General features: G+C 47.4%; 1 protein-coding gene and 1 long non-coding RNA gene across 3 annotated transcripts in view; one reads left to right on the top strand and one right to left on the bottom strand.

The window, feature by feature from the left end:
- Positions 1 to 15,282, bottom strand: part of PDZD2 (PDZ domain containing 2) — a 359,297-nt gene extending 344,015 nt beyond the window's left edge. Inside the window, 1 exon segment of the mRNA XM_025436367.3 lies at positions 15,194 to 15,282. The gene's annotated coding sequence lies outside the window, so the exon portion shown is untranslated.
- LOC112652747 (uncharacterized) lies at positions 14,499 to 21,887 on the top strand. 2 transcript variants are annotated; one of them, XR_007410420.1, is made up of 4 exons: positions 14,499 to 14,577; positions 17,487 to 17,631; positions 17,719 to 21,048; positions 21,387 to 21,887. It is a non-coding gene; the product is annotated as an uncharacterized LOC112652747 (long non-coding RNA). The 2 variants fall into 2 exon arrangements; XR_004815322.2 differs by lacking the exon at positions 14,499 to 14,577 and having other exon boundaries at positions 17,023 to 17,631; positions 17,719 to 17,835; positions 18,665 to 21,048.
- The last annotated feature ends 2,000 nt before the right edge of the window (positions 21,888 to 23,887 follow it).

A 23,887-nucleotide genomic window follows, 5' to 3' on the forward strand; every position in this document is an offset into this window, starting at 1 on the left:
GAGCCCCTTGGCTGACTCTTCCAAGATCTGGCCTATCCTGTAAGTCTAGATTCTGATACTGGTGTGAAATGAGGTCACTGTGCTTCCCAGATCTGGGTCATGATCAAAGGAATAAATATGTCATCCATATCTTTATTCAAGTTGGTGATAAAAATGTTGAACAGGAGAAGGACAAATCCAATAGCAGAACTGTGTGACTCTCATTACTAGAAAACCCTCTCTAAATGGACACCAATCCATCAACCCCTTTGTACAGCATTTAGCCAGTCAGCTACAAATCACCAAATGCTGCTACTGTGCAGTCCACATTTCTCCATCTTGCCCACAAAGATCTCACAAGGGATCATCCAAACACCTTGCTGAAAAGTCCAGATACACTATGTCAACAGCTTTCCCATGATGTACTGGTCTAGTAACCTTATCCCCATTGGATAAAAACACAATGCGCTTTTCTTTGCTATGTCTTATTACACCTACGGCCAGATGGAAATTGGTTTATGACATTTTACGGCTTTATAACATTTCCTGTCTCACCATGACATCACTTTTCCCCAAGCCTAGAGCTTCAAAAGGCCACAAAGGTGTTAAGAACTCAGTTTCTAAACCTTCCTCCTACTCCACTATATCAGGTTACCTGATCTCCCAGGCTGGTTAAAATAAAGAATGTTAGCCTAATAATGAGACTCTAACAGAAAAGTAACTCCTTCAAATGGGGGGGCCCTATATGGAGACCCCCTCTTTGTCTTGTCTTGGAGCTACCACCCAGTTGCCCTAAAAGGCAGTTTAAATTTTATTTCCTTGAATCTCATTTTGAAAGTAGAGCCAAATATGGTTGTATCTGAGCTTTCCTGATTATCTCTGAAGTCTTGGAATTTTAAATCTCACACGCTACGCATTCAGTCACTTAAAAGAAAGCCGTAAGATGAGAAACATGTAACTCAGAGATCAACAATAACTCAGAGTGAAAAACACCACGGTGTTTATGAAGGGTATAATCCCTAATTACACCGAGAGTGACACCTCTTTCCCAGGCAACACTCCTTAGAAGCTGCCAATACGTTAAACAGAAATAGTTTAGTCAATCCATCAACATCTGCTTACTGCCCACAGCTGGGACACAAAGAGATGAAAAGTATGGCTAGGCGCCCTCAAAGATTTTGCAGTCTAGTTTAGGAGGGGGTTAAAAAAAAAAAAAAAAAAAGCACCGTCACCAAAAAGTTCACCAACCAAAGCATCCTGTGCTGGATGCCAAGTGAAGTGCGAGGCAGTAGGTGCGCCAGATGTTCTGGGTGAGGCTGCCAGTCAGGCGGCAGGAGAGGACAGTTTTTAAAGGGAATGAGACTTCACTTGGGCCTTAAGGGATGAACAGAATTTAAGCAATGGGTAGATGGGCTCCTGGGTAGGAGGTGTGGAATAAATGTGTATAGCTAATGTAGACAAAAGAAGTCAGATCCAAATCCCCTCTCACTTCTCAAATATAAAGAGGAAAGCCTGATGCTCAACTGGGAAATTAACAAAGAAACACCTGACTCTGCCATACAGGGTCTGTGCCTCCCATCAAAGCTCAGCCAAGGTCACGTAGGGATCGATGTCTGTCCACTAGATTAACAAGATGCTCCTATGAAAACTAATAAACTATTATACACAGCACAAATTTCATTAAAATCATCCACTGCAATTTAAGTTTTGAGACTAATGGATTTTTCTAAGAATGAAACAACATATGCCACAGAGGTAAAACCCAGAGGAGGAGGAAAACAAGTAGTGGTTTGCACCACTGGCTCCACATTAGAACCACCTGGGGGAGGGGTGGTGTTCAATAAAGACCAACTCAAAGACACCCGCTAAAGCTGTACCTCCTACCCATTACATCACAATCCCTGGGGTATCAGCATTTAAATTAAAAATACCAGTGATTCGGGATGCCTGGGTGGCTCAGTGGTTGAGCGTCTGCCTTTGACCCAGGGCACGATCCCGATCCCTGGGTCTGGGATGAATCGTGGCCACATTGGGCTCCTGCAGGGATCCTGCTTCTCCCTCTGCCTATGTCTCTGCCTCTCTCTCTCTCTGTCTCATGAATAAATAAATAAAATCTTTAAAAAAATACCAATGATTCTACTTCATTCTCTCAACAAATTATTCTGAGTGCCTATTATAGGCCAGCACTACTCTAAGTGTTAAAGATACAAGAATGAACCAAGCAGACCCCTTTCAAAAAACTACCCTCATAGATTTTACATTATAATGAAGTCGAGCAAGCAGAAAAGCAAATTAAATCAGTAAAATATATGACATGTTAAAAAACTGACAATGTGCTAAGGAGAAAATAAAGCTGAGAAGGGGGATATGAAGTCTCAGGCTGGGGTAGGGTGGCACAGAAGGTTTCATGGAAGGTGACATTTAAATCAAGAACTGAAGGATGTGAGGGAGCATCTCAGCTACATGAGAGAGGAACACACCAGGCAGAGGACACAGCAGGTACAATGGTCCTGAGGCAGAAACATGCTGGTGTGGCTGGAGCTGAGAGGGAAAGGAACAGAAATGAAGAAGTCAGAAAGGGAAGGGCGTAGTAGGCTATGTAATGATGAGTCTGGCTTTTATGTTGAGTGAGATGGGACGCTCCTGGGAAGGTCTGCACAGAGAAGTGACATGATCTGATTTACAGTTTTATGATAATCACTCTGACTGCTCTGTTGAGAATACACTATCAGGGCAAGAGGCAAGATAGCAATTGAGCAATTCTCAAAATAGTCCAATTGAGAGATGAGGACAACTTGGATGAGGGGAGAGACAGTACACAATGGTCAGATTCTGGGTATATTCTGGAGAGCTACAGAAACAAAGTATCTGGAAGAAGCAGGGGTGGAATCCAGAATTTGGTTTTAGATGTTAATGTGTGAGATGACCATTAGACAGTGGAGATGCAAGTAGATAATTATAGATGAAGATAATTATAGATGAAGATAGATGGGTGCAAACTCTTGGCTTATGGATAGCATTTAAAGCCACGCGGATGACTGACATCACAGATAACAATCACAGAAAGAAAAGACAAGAAGCACAAGTAATAACCCCTGGGCCCTCCAGCATAAAGAGGTCAGTGAGAAGACAGGCAGCCAAGAACACCAGGAAGGAATGCAGACTGGTGAGCAAGGAGGAATGTCTATAGACTATGGTGTCCAGAGAGTTATGGGAAGGAAGCCTTCCAAGACGGGCCTAACTGTGTGCATCACATGCTTTGAAGGAGCAAGGAGAAAGCTGAGAATTGGTCCTTGGATTCAGCAATGTGGACCTCATTAGTGACCCTGATAGCCTTGAGAGCCAGTTCCAAGTCTCCAACAGAAGTGGGGTTCATGAGGCTTACCATGGTCTTGAAGCAATGCTTTCTCCATTGTCTCTCCCTTGTCCCAAAAGACAGTTAAATAATTTGATAGGATTGATAATTCAAGGCAATCTGAATTTTATTTATTTTTATTCCCCATGCATAGAATATGAAATGTTTATATCTTTTCTCTCTATGTGGCACACGTTAAGTAAATATTAATTGGATGGAAAAAAAAAAGAGTTTGCAGCAGATAAAGTATAAGCTCTAGGAAAGAAGTGAGCAAAACTGATAATACTACCTCCTTCAAACGTTTGCTGAGCACTCAGTTTTCAGTAGCTTTATGGGCAGCTACCTACCTCCCATGTGCAGCATCCACCACTGCTAGCAAAGCTCATATGCTGTGTCAAGTTGAAAATGGAGAACAGCAGTTGAGAAAGAGTCATTAAAAATAAGTAAGTCCTGAGCACCTGGTTGGCTCAGTCGGAAGAGCATGCAACTCTTGATCTTGGGGTTGTGGGTTTGAGCCCCACGTTGGGTGTAAGGATTACTTAAAAATAATTAAATAAATAGACTTAAAAAATTTTTAAATAAACAAAAAATAAATAAATAAGTCCACTATCCAAGCACATAGGTTTCAGCAGGGATCACACAGAAGTGCTTCTTGATCCAGCAAATGCGAATTGCGGTGGGTGGTGATATTCCACGTTGGAACCGCACATACAATCCAACCTGGACTTCACTGTGACTACCCACCTGTCTATTAGCAAGAGCAGTGAGCAGTCCCTCTTTGGTTTATGATAAAAATAAAGGAGACTGCCTCTGAGTGACATTTTACACGCACAACCCTCCAGGCAAAGTTCTGGTTACCACAGCAAGCCCCACTCATGACAGACAGCAGAGACAAAGCACATGACATATCAAATAGCCGCAGTCCTGCCTTCCTGCAGGAGCGCGGTTATAGTTGCCAGATACACTAATCAGCCGCTACAGCCCTCTCTGCAAATAAAAGCCCAACCTACTTTTGTGGGTCTTGGTTATTCTTACAATTACTATTTGCCTGAAATAGTAGCTTTTGTCTGATGTTTACTTATTGGGATGCTGATGTAACTCTCAAGATGGAACTTATTTTTAAAAGGAGGTCCAACACCGGGGAAGGAAACAAATAGCTGCTTTCTCACTCTCCCTACTCTGCAACATTAGCAGAAATTTCTTGGTGTCCCACATCTGGCAAGAACCCATCCTTAGGCCTCTTGTGCGGCTGGCCCAGAGAAATGAACCAGTCTCTTACTTAGCAAGACCGAATAGAGAGGGTCTTGCACCAACCAATCTAAAGATGGAGTCCATGTTCTTACCGTAGGGTTCTATCAACGAGGAAGAGATGTGGAAGCAGAAAATGCCAAGCTGAGGAAAATGTTGGCGTGTAAGGAAATGCTGGTGTCCAGGAGGACGGATACTGCAGGGCTTCTTATGAATGCAAATTCTACCTTTGCATCAAGGACACATAAAGGACATGGTCATTTACGCTCTTCCAGGATGGGTTCAAGGAAGAGGGTTTAAACCACTGAGTCTCCAGATAGATCAGAAAAAGTCACGAGCCTAAATGCCCAAATGGAGAAAAAGGAAATAACTTATTAGCTTCTCAAGCTTAAGCTCCAGGACCAACTTTTCAGAGAAATAGTACATTTGGAATCTGAGTAAGTACATCTTTTCCCTGTGTTTTCCCAAACTGTGTTCTAGGTTTATGAGCAGAAAAATGAATCAGAAAACTCAGAGCTCTGTAGAGAGTTAGGGATCCCGGAAGTTCCTACTTCTCAGAGATTCTGTATGGAATAAAGTTAAGAGCACAGGCTTAGAAGACAGAGAGATCTGGATTTAAATTCTTGCTCCAAGTCTTAATAGATGTGTAACCTGGGGCGAATAATTTAAACTTTTTGAGCTTACTTTCCATCATCTGTAAAATAAGGATAACTGGGAACAGTGCTAAATCTGTTCAACAGCGGTTTGTTGAATTTCTACTGTATATAGGGCACTGTTGTTGGCACTAGAGATACAGTGAACAGGATCCCTGTTTTTTTTTTTTTTAAGGTCCCTGTTTTGATGAAGCTTGCATTCCAACAGGTGAGACAACCAACAAAAATAAATAAATCAAAACTCTGTTTCATACAGAAAAGGAGTAATGTGATAGAGTGCTTGGGGGAGGCCATTTCAAATTATACAGTTAGGGAGGCGAAGGCCTCTGCAGGTCTGGGGTTTGCACCACTGGCAGAGGTAAGGCCCTGCTCTGGGATACAGCTTGGCACATTCCAGAACCGAAAGGACAGTATGTCTGCCCACAGAGAGTAAAGGCGATGAGTCATAGCCAAAGAGGTCATCTGAGAGGCAGTTTGGGGGAAAGGGCCTGGTTGTATTCAAATGGCAATGAGAAATCCCCAGTTGTAAGCTATGAGATGACATGACTTGATTTGTGTCTTTATTTATTTTTTATTTACTTTTTTTTTTTTTTTTGAGAGAGAGAGAGAGAGAGAGCTTGTGCAAGTGGTGGGGGAAGGGCAGAGAGAGGGAGAAAGACTATTAAGCATCCTCCATGCCCAGCATGGAGCCCCATGCAGGCTCAGCTTAGAGCTCAATCTTACAACACTGAGATTATGAGCTGAGCTGAAACCAAGAGTTGGACGCATAACCAGCTGAGCCACCCAGGTGCCTTCTGATTTGTGTTTTTAAAAGACCCCTCTGGCTTATCTGAGGAGAGGGACTAGGAGCCAAGAGTACTCTCCCGAGGCCCAGGCAGAGGACTACTGTGGTGACAACTCCAACCAGGTGGGCTGCTACACAGGTGGAAGGAGGGCCAACAGGATTACAGCTTTAGTTAGTGGTGTGAGGAAAAAAAGAAGAATGAAGGTCTTGAGATTTGTGGAATGAGCCTTTGGGTAGATGGTGGTACCATTTACTGAGCTGGGAGAAGCAGAAGGAAAGAACTAGCCAGAAAGAGAAATATCAAGGATCTTTTTTGATCAAATTAGGTCTGAGATGCTTGGAGCTCTGGAGATGTCAAACTGACAGTGGGGTATAGGAGTCTGGGACTCCGTGGAGAGATCAAGCCTAAAGACATAAATTCGGAAGCCAAGAGTACATAGATGGTAGGTGAAGCCTTGAGGCAGTAAGATCTCCCTAGGAAGGAGAATAGCTAGAGAGAAGACCCAAGGTCAAGTCCTGGGGCAATGTCATAAAACAATGAATATTAGTTGTTGTTATTTTCGGTACACTGGGAAGGAGAGCGTTGGCCAATTATTGTTGCAAGCAACATTTTATCCATCCATCTACCCACAGATCCAAGCATCCATTCATACCACAAACAATCACTGAGCATGTTAATGAGAGACAGTAGAGAAAAGAATGTAATAATAGGTCAAGAATGTAAGTTCTGGAGCCAGACTACTCTATTTAAATCCCAGCTCCATCTGTGACCTTGGAGAATTTGCTTAAGCACATTGTACCACCATCTTTCCATCTGCAAAAGGGAATGTAGTGGGTTGAATGGTGTCCCCCCCAAAAGATATGTCCTTATCCTAGAACCTGTAAATGTGATCTTCTTTGGCAAAAGGGTATTTGCAGATGTAAATAAATTGAGCATCACAAGATGAGATCATCTCAGATTATCTGGGTAGCCCTAAAAGACAAGTGTCCCTATAAGAGACACACAAAGTAGAGACATGCAGACATAAGAGAAGACATGAACACACAAAGAAGAAAACAATGTGAAGACAGAGACACAGATTGGAGTGAAACAGCCACAAGGAATGTCAACAGCTACCAGAAGCTGGAAGAGGCAAGGAAGGATTCTTCCTAGGAGCCTCCAGAAGGAGCATGACCCTGCCAATGCCTAAATTTCAGACTTCTGGCCTCCAGAACTACGAGAGAATAAATCTCTACTGTTTTGAGCCACCAAGTTTGTGACAGTTTGTTTTAGCAGCCCCAGGGAATGGATTGAGGAGTAATAACAGTGTGTGCCTCACTGAGTCATGAGAATTAAATGAGTTAATGTATGTAAAGCATCTAGAACAGTGCCTGCCAAATAGGGGATATTCAAACAATTTTAAATTTAAAATTTTATCCATGTACTGGACACATCCATGTACTGGTACAGGATCCTGAAAAATGGGGGAAAAGACATATCATGTTGAGAAACCCTGAAAATAAAGATGGTGCCCACAAGCTGAGCAGGTGAGGGACCAGAAGGGGGAACGGTACTCGGATGCCACGAATTGCTGAACTCCGCTCCCCAGCATTCCCCAGTAAAGAAATCAATAAGCCTTACATCTGCTCGGGTTTTTGAAGATGAGTAATAGGTCCAGAGAAGGGTTAATGCAATCTTTTACAGTGTCTTCCTCTGCTTGCACCATCTCATTGCCCTGCTCTCTCATGAGAGCCCATGTTGATGAGGACACTCTGAGCACATTTTCTGGGGACAGCTGTCTCTTCCTTTAGCCTAATGATATTGGGAATAACAGTGACCAGGGTGGGGAAGGGGTAGAGAGTGGGCAGTGGAAAACTGCGGAGGAAAACGATGCCAATTTTGTAGGCTGAGTGATTTTGTAATAATATTTGCATGGCCGCTTTAGCCTGGGAAGTTAATTTTCTTCACCAAGAGACCCATATAGCACAATCTAGTTTTACCCAAATCTCTATAAAATACACTGTGCCAAAAGGTGGGTGAGGGATAATCCAACTGAAACACAGCTGAAATCTGACATTTTATAAGTGTCCATTGGCCAACACAAAAATGGAAATCGCTTATTGACCTCTTGCTTTATTAAACTTTGCTCTGTTCTCATCTTCACAGGTAGATTAAAAAAAAAAAAAAAAAAAAACAGGGATCCCTGGGTGGCGCAGCGGTTTGGTGCTTGCCTTGGGCCTGGGGCGCAATCCTGGAGACCCGGGATCGAGTCCCACGTCGGGCTCCCTGCATGGAGCCTGCTTCTCCCTCTGCCTGTGTCTCTGACTCTTTGTCTCTCTCTGTGTGACTATCATGAATAAATAAATAAAATCTTAAAAAAAAAAAAAAACATTCAAACACTCGAAGAGAATTAGTGATTATATTTGATCACCTGCATGCAAATATAAGTAGTGTCAGGGGTGAGGAGCATTACTACAGGGTGTTCAAACTTGTAGGCACCAACCCAAGATACTACGGTTAACCTGAAACACCCTTGCCTCTCTACTCTTGGAAAACAGTCTTGGGGGATATGAGAATTACAGTACCATCCCAGGGCATGTACATGGGACAGGCAGGTTCATGTTAGACAGACATCTATAAAATTCTGGCCTTGGGTGAAAGGGAAAAAACGCCAGTGTTTCTTCTGTCTTCCCTCTAGGTATCCCAAGATCTTGTTCGGAGCAACTGTAGCCAGATAAGGCCCCAGGAAAGCAAAGCTCCCAGGCCTCTGCTTCCCTTCACCCCCTTCCTCTAGCTGCCCAGTGGCCTCCTTATAAGGCAGCCTAGTCCCCACCCCCTCACTGTCTACTGACTACACCATGATGCAAAGATACCCCGTCTCCTACTCTTTACCTGGCACAACTTCTACTCCCTCAGCAGGCAGGTTAGAGCCAAGGGGTTGACCTTGGACTCCCTAGCACTACACAGGGCCCTTGCTCATGGTAAGGGTCCTATTCTGCACTGTATCAGCGTGTCTTTATTTTTAGCAAAGCAGGTGACCACTCTCCAGAGGCCAGGACGACAGAGTGTACATGGATGATTTGGTGGCAGTAGCAGATTTCAACTCTAGTGCATGCAAAGCCGAGTACTAGAACTGCCCAGATGTTGATAAAAAGGAGACCACAAGTGGCTCCACTCAAATCCAACTCCACTGTTGCTAAAAACTTCAAAGGACACAGCCTGGGAATCTTTCTGTTAAGGGCCACATATACCATAGAAGCCTCACCTCATGAAGCTGTTAAAACCCCGTAGATCTTCCCTAAAATAAACTAAATTTACTTCAACCTAGAGGCAAAGAATTGGGTAGTACTCTCTCAAGAACTTGCAAATCCTTAGGAGTTTGTGATTTTTTTTTTCATCCTTGTGTGAATAGCTACACATTTCAGGCTGCTTCTCCATTCCCTTGCTATTATCTCGCTGAAAGCTGGTGACAACAGCGTGTGCAAAACTAGTTTTCTTTGCTATAAAAATTCAGTTCCCCAAGCCTTGCTTCTCCAAAACCTCTTCATGTGTCCTATAGTGCTTTACGAGCCAGAGAAACACTTTAAACCCTAAAAACAAATAATCCAAGAATAACTTAATCAGCCAGATGTTCAATGCTATCTGCTTTCATTGGACTGCTTCAGAAAGAGAGCTAATTCTTAAAGTTTCTGATTTTCTGCAAGTTAATAGTGTAGTCACTGTTCATTTAACGTGTTCACTGTTCACATAGGTAACACGCACATCAAGGAGCCAGGCGCTCTGAGAACGAGGATTGTTTCCCGGCCCCATTGAAAATGTGGGGTGGGGCAGCCCAGGTGGCTCAGCGGTTTAGCGCCGCCTTCAGTCCAGGTTGTGATCCTGGAGACCGGGGATCAGGTCCCACGTCAGGCTCCCTGCATGAAGCCTGCTTCTCCCTCTGCCTGTGTCTCTGCCTCTCTCTCTCTCTGTGTGTGTGTCTCTCATGAATAAATAGATAAAATCTAAAAAAAAAAAAAGAAAGAAAGAAAGAAAGAAAGAAAGAAAGAAAGAAAGAAAGAAAGAAAGAAAGAAAGAAAGAAAGAAACTGTGGGGTGGAGAGGACTCCATTGGCATCGGAGAGAGGCCACAGCCGGGGCACACCTCTTCCCGGAGCTGGAGAGGCCTCAAAGACAAATGGGTCTTCTCCGCACACTTAGTGCCCTAACAAGCCATCTCTAGGCCCAGCCGCCTTATCGGACCACAAAGGGCCTCTTCAATGATTGACTTTTCAAACCGTAAATGCTCCCAGTGTTTTCTTGAACACATTTGTAAATAGAACACAGAACTCTTTAGGTCACAGGCAATTTGAGCCTAAGTCCGATGACCTACGTGCCTTCCAGTCCGGCCTCTGCCCAGAACTGCAAAGGAATTCTCTCTCAATTCCATCTTTTTCCCCATTTCTAGCATATGGATAGTATAATAAGACAAGAATTTTAAAAATTTTAAATGCCATCCAAGGATCTATCATTGTGTATGCGACCTATGCTTAGGCCCCAAGAACAACGTAATCGATATATGGACCATCCACGTAAAATCAATGAACCAACTAACAATTTGAGAAAATATTTTTTATACTTTGATTCCCTTAAAGAAACACTGTACACATTTTCGCCCAATATCATTTAATTTTGCACACATCTATTGAGGGTGCAGTAAATCAAATTAAGTGCTCCTTTTCCTCTGCTCTTCACTAACAGGGGAGAATATTTGTTTAATCTTTCTAAGCATAATCATTGATTCATTAAGAAAACTGAGGGGGAAAAATAAATAAATAAACAACAAACAAATAAATAAGAAAAACGAGGGGGTACACAGATTTTCAATTCCTCTTCACCCACCGGCATCTGGCCCTATTGTCACTGAAGGCAACAGTTCTGCACACCTGGCCAACTGTAGATGTGATTCTAGTTCCTGTCGTGCTAGAATGAGGCAAATTCTCCACTTTTCTGAGCCTTTGGTTCCTCCAATGTGGGAATTAGCAAGTCTGAATGCATCCCCCTTTCCAAAGCACAGAGGAGGGGAGAGACTGCAGGATCTCCCTACTTTGAGCCCCGGCAAAGAGTGATGTGAACTACTCATGTATCCACCAAACAAGCCAACAGATAAAAAGGCAGACATCCTGAAAGATTCCTTAAAGTGGGAAAGTGGGAGCAGGGAGGTGAGAGGCTGCTCCCAGGAGTCCAGAGCTTTTCATCCAAAGCTGAAAGCATGCTTCGACGGGGGCCACTAAAAAGTCCTGCTTTGTACACTCGCGGGGCTGTCACGGACTTTGACAATAGGCTCATTCATTTCTCAACACACTATCAGAAGGACCCACTTACTACCCTGTAGCAGACGCTGTCTTTGAGGAACCTGCATACATACCTCAGTATCTTTTCTCATTCCCACCCCCCCCCCCCCGCCCCCCGAGAACAACCCTGGGAAGCAGCTATTTTACCAATCTTGCACAAGAGGAAACCGGGGCTTCAATATTTCTAATGATCTGGCCAGTGAGAAGTTTTCTGCACTGCCAGGACTCCAGCCAAAGCCTCTGACCCCAATCCCAGAAATCTTCCTTTCCCTCTCGGCGCTGCCTCGGCTGGTGCCAGGCACCAGGTTCACTGGCCCGGCTGCCAGCAGCACTTCCACTTGCCCCAGGCCCCAGGCCCCAGCAGCGGGCACCTCTCCTGTTTGACCAAGACATCACTTCCCTCTACTGCACTGCAGGCTCCCTCTCCGGCGCCTCTCCCAACCCCTGCTTCCCTCCTACCTTCCCAGGAGGGGAGATGCCAGCTTTTTTCTTTCCCTGCACCTGCTTCTTCTGTTCACCTCTGGCTTCCTCCCTCCCAAACATCCCTAATCTTGTCTTCGTTCTCTCCCACTGCTCATGTGTTTACCAAACATGCCTGGGCAGGGGATTTGGGGGACATTCCTGAATAAGCCTTCCCACAACACTACCACCTCCTCAAAATACTCCCCAGATTATTTTTAACTGGCACAGTTCTAGATCCAGTGTCTATCCTCCAACTTCAATTGTCTTGGCAATCCCTCTCTCCTTCGTCCCTTGAACCATCCTTTCCAGACACTGTTCTCAGCCTTTGTCAAGGCTGGCCCTTCCCAGACACTCCTGCCTCTACCTGTCTGCCTACCTCCCTCAGGGGCTTGCCTACTGCATCCTACATGGCATTATGGAGACCCTTTTGAAGGCACAAGACAGAGGTTAAAAACTGACAAGTCTCCAAGTCTGTCCTGTTAGAGATTCAGCCTCTCTTTGAGTTTGGGCCTGACCTTTTGTGGGTTCATCTTCCTTGGGATGCTTTCTCTTGTGTTTGGGGCAGTAAGAAGGCCCTGAGGCCACATTCCAACAGAGGCATCTCTACCCCCTACACACACACACACACACACACACACACCATAGTCTAAGTTACATAGGCCCACATGATCTAGGCCAAAGGAGTATCTGCAGCTCTGTGTTATCTTGTCCAGCCTACAGGCCTGGAGCTTCCAAGTGAGGGTGAGGGTAACACCAAGTACAATTAGCTGGTGGTGAGGAGAGGGAGTCCTGGAGTGTTGCCTATGCCTCTCTCCCTGAGGAAGCTGCGGGTGGCTGGTGGAGGCTTTATCTGCGCATGAATAAGATATGGTCCTAAAGAAACAGGCCCAGGGCAGCGTGATGAGTGTGCCAAACGGCTCCTTAGAGCAAAGTCCAAAGGTAAGACTGCTCAACTTGGGAGAGAGAGACAGAGGATCACAGAGGAGGCGGCCCTCGAGCTGGATCTTGAAGAGTAAGAAGTGGTTCATAAAAAAAAAAAAAAAAAAAAAAAGAAGAAGTGGTTCATCAGGAAGAGCAGGGAAGAAAGGATATTCTACGACCTCACTCCTCCCACTACCACCCCCCCAGCAAATCAGCCTTGTAGAGGCAGAGAGTTTGACAGAGAGCAGGAAAGAAGCCTGAAGAAGCACATAGGATTTGGAATTTATTCTGCATCCTGGGACACACTGACAGGTTTCACAAGGACAGGTGACTGCTAGGCTTGGGACACTGAGTAGTGTGGGAAGAGAGAGGAGAGATCTGGAAGGATGTCTCCAGGTTGCTGGTTTGCTCAATGTTAAAAGCCTGAGTCTCCATTTCGGTCACCTGTGCATTCACACTCCTAACCTTCAGGTGATCTTTGCTGCTTCTTCACTCCAAATGCAAGTAGCGCCCATGCTTCAAGGTCATGCCTAATGAACTTTTCTTCCCACAGCTGCTGCCAGGCCTCCATTACCTCCTGTGCCCGACTTATTACTCTAACCTTCTCACTGGACAAGTCACCTCCCATCTCTCCCACAGATCAGACTCATCTCCCTAAAGCACAAAGCGACAATCCTTTGCTTAAAAATCCCAAATATTTCCCTATCAGCTGCAGACCTAAATTCCTCTAAGACCTCAGGCCAGCCTCTTCTCCCGGCATACGGCATACCCCCAGGCCACATCCACACTCAGGATCAACCCCTCAGCCCATTCCTTCTCCACCTACCTCGGTTCCCCACAGAGCCCTTCAGAGCTCCTCAGTCAAAAGTGACTTCTTTCTCCTCTGTACTTCTAAAGTGCTCGATGTGGACCACTCCTCAGGTACTTTATCCTTTAGATCATCCCTTCACCCAAACACAGGGCACCTGTTCCATGCCACACGCGCACTGGTTTGGGTCGGAGCTGTCAATACACTTATCTCACTTCTGACACACTGAAACTCTGACAGCAAGGAGGGAGCCTCCGCGCATCCCCAGGAACCTCGGAGGGCCTACGCACAGCAAACCACAGGTACTCCAAAAATAAAATGGTTGAAATGAATAGAGCGATTATCATAAGTTCCCTTAAATAGTAAACTGCCTTAAGTGCATGCAAAATCAATCCTAATGACGAAGATTTAAAGCATAATTCAATATTTCTCCCGGAGCATATGAACTATGTCAAGGGAAGGTGCATTTATATACTTTGCATGGTTCTGATTCCTCCCCTCCCGGCACATTCCCGCACCCCTCCACTCCGTCTGCCCACCCCCCTGCAGCTCTCACACCACTATGTGGTTATTAGCGGAGCAGCAGTCCTTAGCCCGTGTCTAATGGAAGAAGGAACTGATGAAGCTAGAACAACCACCTACTGTCAGGGGTGTGTTCTGAGGCATTCCACGCGCCCCCGCAAGCAACCCTCCCACGCCACACCTGCCGGCCTAGACCTACTTGACCCGCACCCCGAAGCCACGGTGGGGAGGAGCCGGCCCGAGTCCGGAGCAGGCTGGCCCGGGAAGGGCCCGCAGCGCTGAGGGCCCAGGGCAGCTCTCTCCAGCAGCAGGTCCACGGATCACTTTCTGCAGCCCCTCAGGGACCCCCTCGGGCAGCTTCATGGTGCTTTGTCAAGGGAACGCGGCCAGCCAAAGCACCCCAACCCTGCTGGGCCAGCTGCAGGGCACAGATGCACACCCCCCCCCCCCCCCCCCCCCCCCCCGGCCTCCACCTCCAGGGAATGCCCTCGAGCCCGCCGCCGTGTCCCCTGCACACTCCGGCGTCTCTTATCAAGGTCTCTGCGCCGAGCAGGCCTCTGGGGACGGGCTTCTGGCAAACTCCAGCCGGGGACCCTGGACCCTGCCCGGACTCAAGCCCAGCAGCCCCAAGCCCTGCAGCACCCACCGCGCACCTGGGGGGGGGGGGGAGAGGGAGGGAGGGAGGAGGGCGACCGCAAGGAACCGGGCCAGCTGTGGGGAGGCGCTCGACTCCCGGGGGGACGCGGGGTTCCCTCCCGAGGACGCTCCGGGTCTCCCCGGGAGATGCCGACCCTGCCCCACAGACGTCCTTGCCTTCTGCGCGCCTGCTCCGTCCTCCTTCCCCGCGTGTCCCCCGGGCAGGGAGCCGGCGGCCGAGGCGGGCGCTCACGGCGCCCCGGGTCCCTGGGGCCGCGGAGGGGGCCCGGCGGCGGCTCAGGTGGGCACCGCGGGGCGCCGCTGGCCCCGTGCCCGGCGGGGGGGGGGGCGGCCGGGGACTTGGAGCCGCCCCACCCGGGGTCGCCGCCCGGCCCGCCGCCTCGCCCCGGGAATCGTCGCCAAACTTTCCCGGGCTCGCTCGGTCCCCGGGGCCGCGGGTCGCCCCCCGCCCCCCCGAGCCCCGCGCCCCGGGTCGCGGCGGGACGGTCGCTTCACCTGCGCGCGGCTCCGCCGAGCTCCCGCTGCTCCTCGCGCGTCCGGCCCCCGGCGCCGCCCGGCGGGTCCCCGCGCCGCCGCCGCTCCCGCCGCTCCCGCCGCTCCCCGCTCCCGCTCCCGCTCCCGCTCCCGCCGCCGCCGCCGCCGCCCCGAGCCGCCGCCGCTTCCCGCCGCCGCGGGAGGCGCAGTCCCGGGCGCCCCGGGCTCGGCGGGTCCCCGCGGCCGCAGCCCGCTCCTCGGCCGGCTCGCCCAGCTGCGCGGCGGCAACGGGGATCCGCGGAGCCCGGGGATGGGCGGGGATTCCCTCCGCCCTCCCCCTCCCCTCCCCTCCCCTCCCCCCCCCTCCCTCCGGGGGCCGCGAGGGGCGGGAACTCCCCGCGCCGAGTGACAGGCCCGGGGGGCGGGGATCCCCCCGCACGGGCGGCCGGTGGGCGGGGATTCCCCCGAGCCGGGCGCCCCTGGGGGAGCCCCGGGCGCCGTCTCCGGGATGCTGGGGGGATGCTGGGGGGATGCTGGGGGATGCTGGGGGGAAGCTGGGGGGATGCTGGGGGGATGCTGGGGGGATGCTGGGGGGAAGCCGGGGGGGGATGCTGGGGGGAAGCTGGGGGATGCTGGGGAGATGCTGGGGGGATGCTGGGCGGAAGCTGGGGGGATGCTGGGGAGATGCTGGGGGGATGCTGGGGGGAAGCTGGGGGATGCTGGGGAGATGCTGGGGGGAAGCTGGGGGGAAGCTGGGGGATGCTGGGGCGATGCTGGGGAGATGCTGGGGGATGCTGGGGGGAAGCTGGGGGGAAGCTGGGGGATGCTGGGGAGATGCTGGGGGGATGCTGGGCGGAAGCTGGGGGGATGCTGGGGGGAAGCTGGGGGGAAGCTGGGGGATGCTGGGGCGATGCTGGGGAGATGCTGGGGGATGCTGGGGGGAAGCTGGGGGGAAGCTGGGGGATGCTGGGGAGATGCTGGGGGGGATGCTGGGGGGATGCTGGGGGATGCTGGGGGAAGCTGGGGGGATGCTGGGGGAAGCTGGGGGATGCTGGGGGGATGCTGGGGGTGGGCGCGGGGCGCCCTCTAGGTGGGAACGCGTAGCCGGGCGCCGAGTGGCCGCTGCAGAGCCGCGAGGGAGCCGTGGGCGCCCCGCACCGGGACCCGCCGGGCCGGGGGCGGGGCCGGGGCGCCGAGCACCCACACCCCGCAGGCTTCGGCCTCCGCCTCCCGAGGCCCAGGCTGATTGCACGGTACGGCAATACGAGAATTTCCGGGGAACCCCACGGCACACCCCCCATGCTGCTTGATCCCCTAGTTAAGCTCCTGAGAGACCCCAAAGGCAACGTCCTGCGGCCCTGGGGTGCTGCTTCGGGGCCCGGGACGGGCAGCCAAGAGCCCCCCTCCTCCCCCCCCCCCCCCCCCGGGGACCCGCTGCCCATCGCCCTTGGCCTTATTCCAGGTCAGTCGAGGAACAGAAGCCTCTGGCTTTTTTGGATCCTTCATTCCCGTGGATTTTCAGGAAGCCCTTCAAATATTTTTGGTTCTTTTTTTTTTTTTTTTTTTTGTCATCCTTGTCATTCTGCCTACCACGGGGAGAGGATGATAAGAACATAATAGGGAGACTGCGCCTCTCTGCAAATTAAGCTCTCTTAAGAGGAAAAAGCTGGTCTTTTTCAAGGGCTAGCAGATAAGAGTTAAAAACATATGAAAAATTACAAAACCTGGGATAATGAATAGTTGAATAATGCTTTTGACATTTTCTGCAGCGCAGTAATTGGAAATCTTTGCTTTGGGGGGGGGGGGGGATGGGATGGGGATGGGGTGGGGCAGGGATCCCCTGCAGCTTTGCCCAGCAAGGCAATAAGCTCTGGTCTCTGGGAAGACCAGACAGACATAAATCACCTGCACAGATCGTGCAGAGCTGTCCCACTAGCATCAGAGGGCGGCGGAGTCCCAAGGCATTTCGAGATGGTATTTTCGGCAGGGGTTGGGGTGGGGAAGTACTTGAATAGCTGTTCTTCAGCTTTTATAATTACCAGGCCACTGAGATCAATGTCTGCACAAATCCGAGCTTCCTATAGGATAAGCTGTGCAATCTCAGGCACCCAGAGCTTCTCTCTTCCTATCTGTAAACAGAGGAAATACCTACCACTCAGGATTGTGAGGATTGGCAGTGACACAGCTACTCAGCACAGCACTTCCGAGGTGCTCAATGAAATGGCAACCGTTACCCAGAAAGGTATCATTGGGACACCACAGAAAATCCTTCTAGAATCACACAGGGCTGGGGTTTCTGTTTGTTTCACAACAGTCCATCACTCTCTTCCTATCATCACATCAACCATGAAAAGGCGAAGCCTGTCTCCGCAGCCTCTGTACCCAGCACCAACCTCCATCAGCATCCGTCGAAAGCGTGCTGAATAAATGAATATATACAGGAACCTATCACTCAGACTGTGAGCACTGCTACTCCTTACCCAATCCACCCCCAACTCCTTCATTCCAGCCGGGTACTCCTAACCTGCAAATTGTTCCTCTGCCAGAATGACACAATCCTCACACTCCTGTGTCGGCTGAAATCCCAAACATCACCTCTTCTGGGAAGGCTTCTCCAATCACTGGCACCAGCACCAGGTTTCTTCTCCTGGATTAATCTTTCTGTAAGTTGCTAATATAACCCTTGTCGGGTTGTAGTAAATCACAGGAATCATAATGTTCCCTCACCACATGCTTCCAGTTTGGGAGATCCTGGAGCAAAGAGAACCTAGATCTTATTATTTGTGTTCCCCAAACCTAGCATGGCATAGTGCACAACCCCTAGTAGCTACTCAATAAATATTTGCTGGATTCAAATGAATCATTAAATATACAGATACAGATGTGATATGTGTTCTATATGCAGGCGTAAATATTACATACAAAAGATACTTACGTATATGTAATATGTTCTCATCTTTCTCCTTCAGACATGGCTCTGCTGACCAGCTTAAGATACTTCTAGTTTCAATCACTTTTCATCCGATATTTTCCAGATAGTTTTTGGCAAGTTCTTGCTGCTATTAATAGCTCACCTCTCAAGGGGTCAATCAAATGCATGGAAATTTTCTTTTGCCCTTGCTGTCTTGCCAATTTGGAAAGCTCACAACTGAGGGCACTCGTTTTCCAGTGTTTGAAGATCAAAATGTAAATTTTTCCTGCCCCCTTGTTAAATATTTAGTCACAGATTAGTACTTCTATCCAAGTGGCCATTTTAATTTATTGCTCATAATATATATGATTTGGCGAGGAGGTTGGATTTAGAAAATCTAAGGCTTGTAGGTAGGGACAAGAGAAGATCAAAATAATGAACTGAGAAAAAAATGTATTGTTCTGGGCCATAATCTACCAATGATAGGTAAAAGAATGCAGCCTACTTGAGGGGAGTCCCCAGAGATTCCCATGGGCTGCAGTGGCATTTGGTTTACCTCTGAGCTTTCTCCCTCTATGAAGAAGAGACTACCCCACCAGGCAACTGTACCTGAATTGGAAGTTTCATCACCAACTCCAGTGAAATCGTGAAGGTTGCTTCCCATCTTTTCAGGTGCTCTTCTAAGTGTGTTGGGAGGAGAGGGAGCCTTTGGCAACAACTGGCTCAATTCCCTTCCTCCTCCAAGCCTCTGTGGGTTCGTTTGATCTCCAAAACAAATTCCAGCTTCCCGTTTACCTAGCTAGTTAGCCTCCTTTTTCTTCCTCTGGAAATTCCTGGCCACTAACTCTTCCATTCAGGAACTCACATGGGAATGAGCCATCCCCTGACCAAGGAAAGGTTTAGAAAGAACAAGTGAGGAACAATGACACTAAAACATTAATTCACTGGATCCTAATTTGGAATGTGTTTGAAGTTCACCAGGAGATTTGAAAATTCAGATGCCCTGGCGTCAGCCCCTGAGATCATCAGATGCTGAGTCTGTAGGGCAGCTCTGGATGCTGCATTTCTAACCAGCACCCTATGATTGTGACTTGGGTGGCCCACAAAACAGATTTGAAGAAATACTGAAATAGAGTGACTTTAAAAATGGGAGGGGGCCCAAGTTAAATCATACTCTAGTGCGTGGTCACAGTGCTGATAGAATTTAGTTTAAACCTTGATGAAAATTTTGTAATATTTATTCCATCCTCAGACACATGTTGTATTAGCCAATACACAAAATGGACCCGCAGTTGATGTACGCTGTTTTAAAATACTTGTTTAGGGGAAAGATTTCAGTACTTTTCATCCTGTGTATACTGAAAAAGATGAGTTTCACTGTGTCCACGAGCATGACACTGGAACTTATGCAAATGTGTGTTTTGTGGTATACAGTGTGGCACAGTATTATGGCACATGCAGAATTTATGGTTTTCTCGTAGGGGGCTGCCCCCTACTGAATATACTATCTCTCCTTCTATTTATTTAGATGGCTAAATCATCCATTATTTTATCTTTGACTCAGACTTCCATTTATACTATGTAAGCATGGTTGCCAGGGTAATTTTTTTTAATAAAATTTTTGGCAGGAAGAAATGAATTATATACTAGCAAGTACAGACCAGATATTGCTTATTATTTTTACAATTTATATAGATGATTCAATAATTCTGTCCAGTGCTGAATTACCCTGTGTACTCAGGGCACCGGTAAAACCAGGCTACGGGAGAGAGAGAGGTTCAGCTTTGATTAACATAACCAGTACTGTGCAATCAGCATATCGAAAGAGAAGCTATTTTCGTTCTACAGATGCATGGATTTTGCTTGCTAGTTGGCCAGTATCTTTATTTTTAATTTACACAAGAGACAGGACATAGGGATCTTCTTGGGGCTTGGGACTTCAATCCTATTGGTTCGGTCGTAAACATTTTCCTTCCAGAAGTTGGGAAGCTCGCGTCCTCCCCCATTGGCTCTTCCAATTCAGTCAAATCATCGTGCATCTAAATTGGTAGACTATTTAGGTAAGATATTTTCTAGCTCGTCATTTTGTGCACAACAGATTCTCATTCCGAACTCCTATCTCCCCTGCTGATTATTCTCCTTGTTCAGTTCTGCTCTACTTACTTATGAAAAGGCATCATTCTAAGTCAATCATATGCTATTTTTACACCTTCATCAGATACTTCCACTTCCAGATATCTTCATTTAATAATCTCCAAAAAAGCAATTATAAAAATAAACATATTACTAGTCTCTCTCTTCTGCTTTGTGGCTGTTGTTCTTATTGCTGTTGTTCCCTTTTCCTAATTTTATGTCCCCTCCTTATTATCTCTTTTACCAACCTCAGCACCCGCCTTTACTGGGACAGCTAAAATGGACACGGAAATAAAAGCCGGGTAATAATGATACCCAGCCTGCAAAAGCCACAGACCAGGGCTGTGTTCTGCGGCCAATCCCAGTAACTCAGTGAAGTGTGGGGTTACCTCAGGCAAGCTTCTCTCAAATGAGGATAACAATACCAGGCTCTACAGATCTCATTAGAATCTCGAGTCCCCAGTGAAATCATAGATGCAAAAATACTTTGAAAAAAAGGTAAAGGTCTCCTCAAATGAGAGAAGGTGAGAGTAACAGCTCTTTGAATGGCAATTTCAGGTTGTCACAGAAAATACATGACTAAGATGATTTACATTTCATCTCAGTGTACAGCAAGAATCACCAAGGGCAGTAGATAAGGCAGTCGATAAATCATCATTAACAACTTATTTGCATGATGTATGAATTAGTGGGCCAAACATAAGAAATGCATTTTGGATCTCTGCGGTGTTCAGGAGTGATGTACTGGTCGATGAAATCCACAGGAAGCAGAACCTTTGAAGAAAGGATACAGTGGACTTGAAAAAGCCAGCCATTGCCCATTGGAAAATATGTAAGAACAGCTTAATTTTGTTGGTTTTAGCATATGCTAATAGCGACCTCCTTCTAATTGCCCAAGGGGTGGGTTCCTCTAAGTCTGCTCTTGAAAAGAGCCCCAGGGATCATGCCCTTGGCCCTGAAATGGTTGGCCTTTATTTAAGTCACAGGGTCCTTCTCATTTCTGGTTAATAGAAAACTATTAACAAATATTTAAATGCTCATTTTCTCTATTTGTTAAATATTTTTTCATGAATCCAGGGAGCAGCGAATCATCTTTTCTGCTTTACTGTGCACTTATCAACAAAGCAAATAACCTAAATTGCTTTTAAATAATTTGTTTTTGTAACTTAGACAATCAGACCACCTGGAAAGAGAGAAGAAACAAAACAACACACGATGAGAGCTCAGAATTCTGGAGCCCAAAGGAGATTCCTTAGGAACCAACTTGCCCTACTTTGGAAATCTGCCCATCATTTTAGAAATGCTAATTATGCCTATTTAATGCCTGGTTTTCACAATCAAGATGACGTATCTCAGGACACTGAGGATAGAGAGCCTGACTTCAAGGACTGAGGGCGTCCATGGTTCCCTTGCCATTGAAGGGTGCACACATATCTCTGCCTCGTGCCAGAGTAGAGGAAATATTCTCCAAAGAAGGCAGCAGACCAATAAATTAATTCCTTATGATAAATTCCAAATGCTCCTTAAAGAATGATGTTTTTCTTATTAAAGTCTTTTGAGACATGTACCATCAGTCAGAATGTCATGGGGCTTATCAATATTGTATCTCCAGCATGAATTTGTAAGAAAGTGTTTTTAGAGATCAAAAAAGTTCACAGAAAATGCAGTAATACAGAGAGTGTCATAGAGCAGAATTTTCCAAAATTTGCTTCTTTGGCATGCATATATTTTCCTAACAAAGACTCCATCTACTCCAAAACTGAACTCTTTTTTTTTTTCTAGAATTGCTCATTGTAAATCTCTTTCTGAAATTAAAGGGAATGGTCCCATAGATAGCATTTCACATTAGAATTTTCTGCTGATCCCAACCCGGGTAAGATAAGAGAGGTGCCTAGGATACAAAATATATGGAAGTGCTCACTCATTCTCTGGGCTGCGCCTAATCCCAACAGTGAGGACCGCCTTAATTTTGGGCCCCAAGCACCTCTCTTGCCTTGCCCTAGCCCTGGCCCTGGTTCTCTGACAAACACACAGAATGCAGAAAACACTTGAGCGGGTTGGACGCTGATTCAGCAGGGGGAAGTGCAGCAATAGTGTTCAACAGCACCACTGTTGAAGAGCTGTCTAGGTCTTGCCAATGTCCGTGGGGGTGACCTGACGCCAGCTGGGCCCACACACTCTGCCCCATGATGCAATGCTACACTCGCTGCCCTGCCTCCCATCTCATGGATGACCACACACATGCTGCCAAGCACAACTGTCAACACTTCACAGACCATCAGTGGAGGCAGGCCTGGCACCACCATGTCCACTTCCTAGTTTTTAATCCCTCAGTCGAATTATGGTAAACTTGAATGCTCAGCAGCCTCTAAGACCCATTAAACATGTAAATGTGCCTTTTTCACCTTTGCATTCATCCATCCCTACTATGAGCCTTTTTTGGTGATCCGCCTCTTGCCATGCTCTCAGATCCATGATATCCCACGTCCACTCCAATGCAGTTTCCTCCAACTCGCACTCTCACCTGTCATCCCAACAAGTATCCCCATTTCCTCACTCTCTTCCCTAAACACTTCTTCCTCCAGACTCTCACCCTCCAGTGAAGACAGTTTCTCCTGCAGCTCTCTCAAGCAGAGTGTTTATTTGGTTACAAGCATTACCTTACAACTCAGAGTCGGGAATGGTGTGAGGACCCCCATGCTTTGGGTCTATGGCCTATCATCTCCATCACTCTTATCTAATCTTGTGCCTCGATTGCACCTACCTGAAAACTCCATTCCAGGACAAAATCGGCCCTTCCCTGCACCAATGCCCGACGTTGAAGCACTGATGGGAAGAAACAAAACAAAACAAAACAAAAACCCAAAACCATGCCTGGGTAGATGGCGAATTCCTGGTTGCCTATCACAACCAGCTCTAAACAGTGTCCAGCTACCATTTCCCTCGTCAACCCACTCTCCCATTTATGCAATAAGTATTTCAAACTTTCTTTCACCATGTTCAAATTGCTGACTCCTCCTGTCTTATCCTTGTCTTTTTATCCGATGATGACCTTGCTTTCTAATTCTCAGATAAAATAAAAGATATGAGGTAGGAGCTCCTTTAACTTCCCATCTCCAGATTAATAGATCTTCCCCAAATCAACACCCACCTTCCTCCTCCTTCCTTCATATCACCATGCATAATTCTTCAGGGCATGAACATCATGCTTGGGATAAAATGCAGTGTCTCTAGCCTGGTTTGCTTGGCCCCATGTGATCGGCCCCTATCTACCTGTCACTCTCACCTTGTACCACTCTGCCTCTTGCTCGCCCCACCCAGCAGTGCTAACTGCTTTTCAGATCCGTGCACCATGCTCTTTTGTTCTCCAGAATCTGGAAATTTTTGTTTCCTCTGCCCTGGAAGCTCTTTTTATTCCTCAATTTGCCCCTCATCCAATTCCTACTTATTCTTCAGGACTCTCTTTAGATCTCACTTTCCTCCAGGAAGCCTTTTCTTTCTCCCGGGTTAGGTGCCCTATTTCATGGTACTATGTCTTTTTCTTTTACAGCATTTGTCTCGATTGCTCTTCAATCTTTGTGAGATTACTTTTTTTAATGTGTGCTTTTTTTTTTTTTTTGAAAATATAGACTGCGGGTATTATGATAATCTTTGTCTATCTGGTTCAGAAA

Source organism: Canis lupus, chromosome 4 (assembly GCF_003254725.2).
Source record: "Canis lupus dingo isolate Sandy chromosome 4, ASM325472v2, whole genome shotgun sequence".
In the NCBI taxonomy this organism is placed as follows: domain Eukaryota; kingdom Metazoa; phylum Chordata; class Mammalia; order Carnivora; family Canidae; genus Canis; species Canis lupus.